This window comes from Lactuca saligna, chromosome 6 (genome assembly GCF_052625555.1).
Source record: "Lactuca saligna cultivar CGN05327 chromosome 6, ASM5262555v1, whole genome shotgun sequence".
In the NCBI taxonomy this organism is placed as follows: Eukaryota; Viridiplantae; Streptophyta; class Magnoliopsida; order Asterales; family Asteraceae; genus Lactuca; species Lactuca saligna.
In genome coordinates, this window is record NC_136422.1 from 175,738,759 (window position 1) to 175,749,086 (window position 10,328).

Consider the following 10,328-nt stretch of genomic DNA (forward strand, 5'->3'; position numbering starts at 1 on the left):
GTATTTTTCTATAATAAAATTCAAACTTAAAACTGTGTTTGTAACGAATCTTTGAAAGCTAAAATGTATATTTTTTATAAGTAAATCCATACTTAAAACTATGTTTGTATTGAATCTCTGAATGTCCTTGAAAACCAAATGTACTATTATATAAGTAATTCCATACTTAAAAAGTTTTGGAAAGGAAACGAGCCTATGGTTTGTAGTGAGAGAGAGAGAGAGAGAGAGAGATTCTATTTAATGTTTATAATATGTCTTATAACCGAGCTATTTGACCGAGTGTACTCCTACAACACTTTATTGCACGTTGTAGTAACAATTGTAGACACTTATCACTCGTTTTGATTTATTGTTCGAGGTTGTAGCTAGCACCGTAGGTGGGGATGTCAACCCCGTATAGATCTATACATATGTATCTCGCTCCGAAGATTAACGGTTATAGTAGTTTGGGTATGCTAAGTGTTTAGTCTCAGCTAATAATTGTCGTCTCACTAAAAAGCTTTTAACTAGAAAGTATGTGAATGGCTTTCAACCCTAACTTAATTGTAGTTAAGTCACTAGGCATTATGAATTTTATTGTATAAAGTTTATAAAAGCTGAGTATGCTTTGTATGTATGTAAAAGTGTAATGTACTCACTTTTATAAAGATGTATATTTCAAAGTATTGAATATATGTACATGAATAAACTTTATTGACTTAAATATATAAATATACATGAATAACAATAACTTGAATCCTAAATATACTACAAAGTTTTATAATGTGCTAGTTATAATATACAATTTCACATAAAAATCATATATTTTTGTATTATATAGCATTTGTTGTGTGGACTAGTTATTTTACGATAAAATAACCATAATACATATACAAAAAGTTTATACTAGTTTATTTGTAACAATATGTTAAATTGTTAAATAACATTTTTATAAACAAGATTTATTGTATTTTCGCATAAATGATAATATATTTTTATAAACAAAGTATATAGACCATGGTTGTCAAAATCACAATCTTGATCGTAGAACCGTACGATCCAACGATCCTTGGTATGAAAAACGATCCGGGTCGTATTTTGGGTAGGATCGCAGGTATGATCGTAAGATTGTAGGTAGGATCGTAGGATCAAGATCCGATCCGGTCCTACCTTTTCTTGATCTTTTTTTTTTTGACAATTTTTTTTACTACTTTATGTCTTTTACCCTTTACCAATCCACAATTTATCATTTTTTTTTATTGTGATCTATGATTAATATTTTGAAGTTTTTATAACTTTTGAACGAAAAATTAAATGTTTGAAATAATTTTCATGATTAAATATTACAAATTAAAATTATATTTGATTTTGTGGGATCTTAAGATCTCGATCTAGATCTTACCATCCGATCTTGCAAACCAAAAAACGATCACAGGTAGGATCCCGATCTTGACAACCTTGATATAGATATATGTATTCCCGTCCAAAATAATTAAAATATTAAAAAGGGGTCGTAAGCACTCACTCTTGAAGTGTGAGTCCCATTGTTTTGAATTCAGTTTCCATTGAGAAAATTGTCTTGAGAAACCGCAAATCCATAATTCTTGAACATTGAAATTCTTTCGGGACCGTTTTGTAACGAATTTAAAACTATTAGGGGTTGTTTGGTAATTTAATTAACCAAAATAGGACTGCTTTGTTTAAAATAAATAGAGGGAGGGACTGCAATGGATTTATTAATGTTTGAGAATTAAACTAATGTGTATAAGAAATCTCTATGGAGGGAATGTTTTGTCTTCAATAAACCAAAGTTTGGCAAAAAAAAAAAAAAAGTGCTTATTTTAAAAAGAATGTTGCAGCAGGGTTTATTTTGTCATTTTATCGAAGTTGGAAGGACTTAGGGTTTTTTGGTCATGTCTTATGTTTGATCGGTCAAATACAAGGGACGATCTCTAGTAGAACGTGAATGAACGATTGTAGTCAGGAAGGGGGCACACGAAGCCAGCGACGATGCTTCCGATTCCTTGCTCGTCGCAGGCAACGATGAGGGCCGAGGTCTGTCGACAGAAGAAGATGGGAATAAGCAGTAGGGATACGCTCCCTTCTCGTCCGGCTCCGAGGTGCAAGGGTTGTGGATCGGTCGCGGGTGGAGGGTGCGTCTCCGAGGTAGACGAGGCCGATAACGAAGAGCGAGAGGGAGGATAGAAGAGGTTTCGTTGGTCTCAATGGGTGCAGCGATGGAGTGGAATGCGAGGCTAAAAAAGGGGTCTCGTAGAGGCACGTCAAGCAGCGCCTCCAGCTTCTGGTGAGGTCTCCGGCAGCAGTCCTCGACGTGCGACTGATGTTTTGTTCCGGTAAGAGTAGTCTAGTGGTTGCTTCCCGTTTTTTGTTTTTTTTGTTTTTTTTTTTTGACAGAATGAATGGGTGTTTGGTTTGGTGCTTGGCTGATCGAAGGAGGTAGAAAGCATTGAATTGGGGGTGTTTGTTTTGTGTCATTTGAAAGGGAAAATAACGAGGGATGTTGCGAGGATTAATTTCCATGACATAACTCTACGGTAGTTTTTTTTTTTTTTTTTTTTTTTTTTTTTTTTTTTTTTTTAAATTAGTTTAGTTTTAGTTATGTGATTTCTTTGTTCAAAAGAGATTCAATGGCCGATTATAAGAGTATAACAATACTTGTATAAACGGCTTTAGAAGTTTTAAGAAAATCATTATTATACAAGTTTGAATTATTAAAACGGACGTATATTTTGCATAAAAACTCCATTTTGGATGTTCTTTATATTTTCGGAAACAAGGAAATGCGTACTATGAGACTAGAGCGTTTGTATTGCTCACAACTGCTTAGTAAAAAAATTCAGTTTTCCAGACGCGTTAACTAAGGTTGCAATTTGAGGTATTTGATTCGTTTGCAAGTTTACACATTTGGAGGTAAGATACCATCTGGTATCTTATAATAGTTGAAATGAACTCATTTATTTCACATAAGATGAACTAAAACTCAATGAGTCAAATTACCAAGAGGTTTACTATGAACTTTACCATCGACAATCTTTGACCTAAATTCCAGGATGTCACATTATCTCCCTGTTAAGGGAATTTTGTCCCGAAATTATTTAGTTCTAGATTATTTTGATCTACTATTGTTTTATTCCATTAGTGGAGGGAGCACAGCTGAAAAGTTATGGATGTTTTTGTAATATCCCAAAATATGATCCCAAAAATCTTATTTTTATAATAGATAAAATAGTATCTCTAAATATCAATCATACATCTCAACAAAACCAATGTATCAAATGTTATCAAAATCAGAGTGAATATCAAATGCAGAATCCTAATGGAGTGTGCGATGCAGTCAACTCGAGCTATTCCACTTGAACCCAGAAGTACCTGAAACATAAACTAAAAACCGTAAACACAAAGCTTAGTGAATTTCCCAAACTACCACATACCATACATATAATAATCATATAATGGGCCTCGCCCGGTCATCGGGCCCCGCCCGACATCGGTCCTTAGCCCGGAAAGCAGTCAGCGGACCCCGCCCGACATCGGTCCTTAGGCCGGAAAGCATATAAACACATACAAATGCAAGAGTCACGAACAAAACTAGCATACTATCATAGCATAAACATGCTCCAACATTGGTGCCTTTGACTTGCAATACCCAAAGATGAAGACTCACCTCGAAAAAGCTGATCGAAATGAATGATCCCTGACTACTGGTCCTACGACTCCCGAGCTATCAATTACCAATAAAATCTAATTAACATTATGGATCTAACTCATAACTAAAAACCCTACTTGGGGTAAAAAGAATATTTTACCCCTATCTTACTTAGTCCAGAATGAAACCCTAAATCACAATCTAATAGCCCAAAAGTCCAACGATCCAACATATGGCCCAATTTCCAATTGGGCTCAATCCCTTCTCATGGGCATTAGCCCAAGGTTCAACAATACTTCTCCAACCCAAAATTCGAAATGTAGATGGTCCACCCCGATCCAAAGTCACCAATCCATGAAAGTTGCCAAACAACGTGAAGCCCAAAATCAGTAAGTACGCACCGCGTACTCGACTGTACGCTAAGCGTACATGCTGCATGGCTTGTATGCTGCGCGTACAAGCTTGTACGATCAACGTACTCTCCTATTAATCCATAATCCCAAAAATAACTTCATCCCTTAAGATCTGAGGCTCCAGATGCAGATCTAAGTCCAGTAAAGGGTCTTAATCCATAAAGTCGACCACTTGGTGGCTTGCATGCCCCTAAGTGAACTCAAACTTGGAATATGACAAGATACTGATGGGTTTTAGCCATAAGAACTTTCCTATGTGCGCATGCAAAACCCTATTGCTCGGATCTAGGCTTTCTAATTAAACATGCTTTGAATCCAAGACTTCTAATGGCTAATTAGGTTAAATAACAACATTGAAACAGATCTAGAATCATACCTTTGAGTTCCTTGTTGATCTTGTTGTCTTGGAGCTTCTAGAGTCACAAATGTCACTCCTCTAATGGCTTACAAACACCAATAGCAAGCAAGATGATTTAGGAGAGAGGAGAGGGGAGGAATTCGGCCAGAGTATCTCTACTTTTGATGGTGTGTCGAATTCCCTCACCCCTAGGGTCTATTTATACTTGTAGACTCCTTAAGGGTTACAACCTAAACCTTAATTGGATAATCTTCTCTTAAGGCTATCCAAATCCATTCCATAGATAACCTTATGGACGATTTTGGCTTATCCAAGCCCTAGAAATCGTCCATCCTATCTAGGATAAGGATTTATAGTCTAAAGTGTAACTATCAAACAATTGACAGTTTATACCCTCTTATTTAATTAATCTCTTTAAGTCACCAAATTAATTCCAATTAATCTATGACTTATATTAATCAAATAACCATATATTATTCCTTATAATATTTACTCTCTCTTAACAAATCATCCATCAAGTTGCTATGGTGAAGGCAACCCAAAAGGACCATGCACAACCGGATCAAATACTTGCCTAATATAGTTGCAGCCTTAGACACTATTCCAATAGTCTCCCACTTGGATAAGTCTAGTAACTATACAAGTACAATTCGGTTTGCAATCGTAGCTCTCAAAGATGCTGTCAACTCTGATCTAATCAATCTTGTCCTTTAGATAAGGGATCTTACAGTCCTCTGTTAGATATCATGCTGACAATCCTATGGAATGGTTAGTCACGCACTTAATTTCTCGATCTCCGATTTATTTGACATAGAACTTAATCAAACACATCAATTCAGTTCTGACCGGGCCCGGCACATAAGTCAAATCAAATCATCGAGTGGCCAAGATATCTCTTCTACCCTTTTAGGATAAAATTTACAGATAAACTTCGACTTATATGCATTTACTTATTCATTAACCAACCATACACAACTATGCGTTTTATAACACCAAGTTACTGATGCGTTTTCGCATTATCAATGTACAATCAATTAACAAATAATAAACCATATATCTAGGTTTTAAGACTATATGATATTATCGTCTTGCGATCACCTTTGACATCGTATTCCATAAAGTGATTCCAGCAAGCGCGGGTTTATTCCAATGCTCAAAACCAGTTCATAAGCACTCATGAACATTGCAACAACCCTTGCTATGTCTAACACCATTTAGACATTCTACACACCAATTCATGACAATCTTCATTCATATCTACTCCCAACATATGAACGATTGTGGACCATTTGAATAATTCGATTATTCCTAATAAACTCAATTATTCTGGAAGTCAAAACATGCAAAGTGAAACAATAGTTAAACAATTAACATGTGACAGTAACTTTACTCATAAATAAAACTCCTTTATTGAATCATCAAATGTTAATTACATTTATCTATTATACGTTTCTAATACTATCTAATCTATACTAATATCATCCTTCAGCCCAATACTCCTAGCATGCTGCAAGTGCTTAACCCTACTCAGTCCCTTCGTAAGCGGATCTGCTGGGTTATCTTCTGATGATATCCTCTTCACTACGAGTTGTCCTTCTTCTACACAATGTCTAATGAAGTGATATTTTCTGTCGATATGTCGAGATCTACCATGATCCCTCGGTTCCTTGGTCAAGGCGACCGCACCTTCGTTATCACAGAAAATCTCCATGGGCTCCTTTATGGCCGGCACCACTCCAAGATCACCAATGAAGTTCTTTAGCCATATTGCCTCCTTCGACGCTTCGCTCGCTGCAATGTACTCTGATTCGCACGTTGAATCAGCTACGGTTTCCTGCTTGGAACTTTTCCATGTCACTGCTCCTCCATTTAGGGGAAAGACCCAGCCCGACTGCGAACGATAGTTGTCCCTGTCGGTCTGAAAGCTGGCGTCACTATACCCTCGCACCTTCAAGTCATCACTCCCTCCAAGGACTAAGAACCATTCTTTCGTCCTCCGAAGGTACTTAAGGATGTTCTTCACCGCAATCCAATGTGCTTTGCCAGGGTTCCCTTGGTAACTGCTAACCATGCTCAAAGCGAAGGCTACATCAGGGCGAGTACAAGTCATAGCGTACATGATTGAGCCAACTGCGGAAGCGTATGGTACTCGGCTCATTTCTGCTATCTCAGCTTCGGTACTCGGACTTTGAGTCTTACTCAACTTGGCATTTCCTTGTATCGGTAGTTCTCCCTTCTTTGAGTTTTCCATACTAAAACGTTTTAGTACTTTCTCTAAGTAAGTATTATGACTAAGTCCAATTAGTCTCTTACTTCTTTCTCTTACAATCCTTATTCCCAAAATGTAAGAAGCCTCTCCGAGGTCCTTTATAGCGAAATACTTCCCGAGCCAGGACTTGACCTCCTGCAGAGTCGGGATGTCGTTCCCTATGAGTAATATGTCATCGACATATAGAACGAGAAAGCTTACTATACTCCCACTGGCTTTGACATATACACAAGATTCGTCTTCGCTTCGTACAAATCCAAACTCTTTGACTTTCTCATCGAAGCAAAGATTCCATCTGCGAGACGCTTGCTTAAGTCCATAAATGGACTTCTCAAGCTTACACACTCTATTCGGATGCTTCGGATCCACAAACCCCTCTGGCTGAGCCATGTAAGCATCCTCAGCCAACTTTCCGTTAAGGAAAGCGGTCTTGACATCCATTTGCCAAATCTCATAATCATGAAATGCGGCAATTGCTAGCATCACTCTAATAGATTTAATCTTCGCAAATGGTGAGAAGGTCTCATCATAGGCAACTCCGGGAGTTTGAGTAAAGCCCTTCGCGACCAATCGCGCCTTATATGTGCGTACGTTCCCATCCACTTCGGTCTTCTTTTTGAAGATCCATTTGCACCCAACGGTCTTACGTTCGGGCACATAATCAACCAAATTCCAAACTTGGTTATCGTACATGGATTGGATCTCGCTATCCATTGCCTCTTTCCATTTCGCAGACTCCGGGCCTGCCATGGCTTCCTTATAGCTATTAGGTTCATCAAGATTTACTAGTGTACCATCACTAATATACGTGTCCCCTTCGGTAGTAATATGAAAACCATAAAATTGGGGTTGAACTCTAAATCTATCAGAACGTCTGACACGTAAGGATTGGTCAATCGGTTCAACCGGAGTTTCCTCCTCGGGTTGAATGCCAGCGGTAGAGGTTCCTTCATCTATTGACTCTTGAATTTCTTCAAGTTCGATTTTCCTCCCACTGTCTCCTTGGCTTATGAGTTCTCGCTCTCGGAAAACTCCTCTCCTCGCAACAAAGACAACATTGTCTTTCGGTCTATAGAAGAGATATCCAAAGGATGTTTGCAGGTAGCCGATGAAAATACATCGCTCACTTCGAGGTTCAAGCTTGTCGTGAGTATCTCGTCTTACGAAAGCCTCGCAACCCCAAACCTTGATATGTGCCAACGAGGGAGCTTTCCCCGTCCACATCTCGTGAGGTGTTTTGGCAACCTTCTTAGTAGGGACTCGGTTAAGGATATGGGCGGCAGTCTCTAAGGCATACCCCCAAAAGAAGATAGGTAGTGAAGCACGACTCATCATAGAGCGAACCATATCCAATAAGGTCCGATTACGCCTTTCTGCCACACCATTCAACTGCGGTGTCCTAGGAGGCGTCAATTGCGAAACTATTCCACACTCCTTCAGATAATCGTGGAATTCAAGACTTAGGTACTCTCCTCCTCGATCGGATCGAAGCATCTTGATTTTCCTGCCCAATTGATTCTCCACTTCATTCTTGAACTCCTTGAACTTTTCAAAGGTGTCTGACTTTTGCTTGATTAAGTAGATATACCCATATCTACTATAGTCATCGGTAAAAGTCACATAGAAGCGGTTCCCATCCTTCGTGGTTGATCTAAAGGGTCCACATACATCGGTATGTATTAGGTCCAATAGCCCCTCACCCCTTTCACAAGTACTCGTGAAGGGTGACTTAGTCATCTTTCCAAGTAAACAAAACTCGCATGTGTCATCTTCCCTAAGGTCGAATGACTCCAACACTCCATCCTTTTGGAGTTGGGCTATGCGTTTCTTGTTGACATGTCCAAGACGACAATGCCATAAGGATGCTTTATCCATACTAGTGGAAGAATCAATATTCAAAACATCATTTCCTAAGTTATCAACAATCATAACAGTTTCATATATTCCATTACATGGTATAGCTTCAAAGTAAAAGACACCATTTAGATAAGTCAAAATAGAACCATTCTCATTATTAAATGAAAATCTAAATCCTTGTCTATATAAACCATGAAATGAAATGATGTTTCTAGCCATTTCTGGCGAATAGCAACAATTGTTGAAATCTAAAACCAAACTATTCCTAAGCACTAAAGAATACACTCCAATCTTGGTCACATGCGACGATCTTCTGTTCCCTATGATTAGATTGATCCTTCCTTGCTCTACATCCCTACTTCTTCTTAGTCCCTGCACATTAGAACAAATGTGATAACCACAACCGGTATCAAGAACCCAAGAAATAGCATGATTAGAATCGTTAGATTTGATTGTGTATATACCTGTGAAAGATGGCTTGATCTTTCCTTCCTTGATCGCTTGCAGGTAATCCGGGCAGCTTCTCTTCCAATGTCCTATCTTGTGGCAGTGGTGGCACTCTGCCTCCTTTGGGTTGGAGCAGGGCTTAGCGGGATCAACTTTGGTCCCACTAGAAGAGGCACCATCTCGGGCTTTCACCTTGCGATAGTTATTCGATGAAGCTTTCCTCTTCTTTCCCTTCCCTTGACCAATAGCCAAGACAGGAGCAGCGGACGGATTGGGAGTTGGTGCAACAGACTTGTCCTTGAAGTTGCTCTCAGCGACCCTCAAGAGACCTTGGAGTTTGCTTAGGGTGACCTCTTCTTTGTTCATGTGGTAGGTCATCCTAAATTGGTTGTACATCGGAGGCAAAGAGTGAAGCACCATATCGATCGCCAAGTCTTCACCGAAGTCAACATTTAACTTGCGAAGGCGGTCGACATACCTTTGCATCTTTTGCAGGTGCACGGTAAGAGAATCTCCATGACCCATCTTAGTGGAGATCATGTTAGTGAAAATCTCATAAAGCTCTTGTCTCGCGTTTTGGTGGTATCTCTCCAACAAGTCTTGATGCATCTCGTATGGATACATGTCCTCGTAGGACTTTTGGAATTCGGAGTTCATGGTGGCGATCATGATGCAATGTACCTTCGTTGCATCTCGCTCATGAGTTTCAAAGGCGGTGACTTCTTCGGGAGTAGCAACTCCGGGGTTTATTTTATCGAGCTTCTCATCGAGGACATACTCTTTATCCTCATAGCGAGCAATGGTGCGAATGTATCTTATCCATTCGCTAAAGTTCGTTCCATCGAAGGTGACCTTTTGGCAAAGGCTCATCAACGTGAAAGAACTAGCAGCAACGTTGTTTGCGTTCGAAATCTTCAATTAGAAAAGGACAAAGATAGATTAGAATAAGAATCCCTAATTATCACCCAATAAGAAAAAATTAGGGCTAGGATCCAACAATAACATTTACATACTAGAAAAGGGATGCCGTAATCTAACATGCAAATAAATTGAAGGTAAGTGAATGACGATTCACTAATTCTCCATTACAAAACTTAAACTATTAGTCCTAAGTGTTTTTGAGAATTCCTAGGTTCGGATGAGATTCATTGAACTATTCAATGGCATGTTTAAATCTCGATATGCCCCTCTCGTTTGTGACTGGGATGCCGAGGATCACAAAGCGGGTGTGAATTACCATGCAAATTCACATGGTGCCTTTATTGTAACGATCACCTATTCGATGTGCCGGTAAACCACACACGCTCCATTGAACTATGATAAACAATGAATCACCCT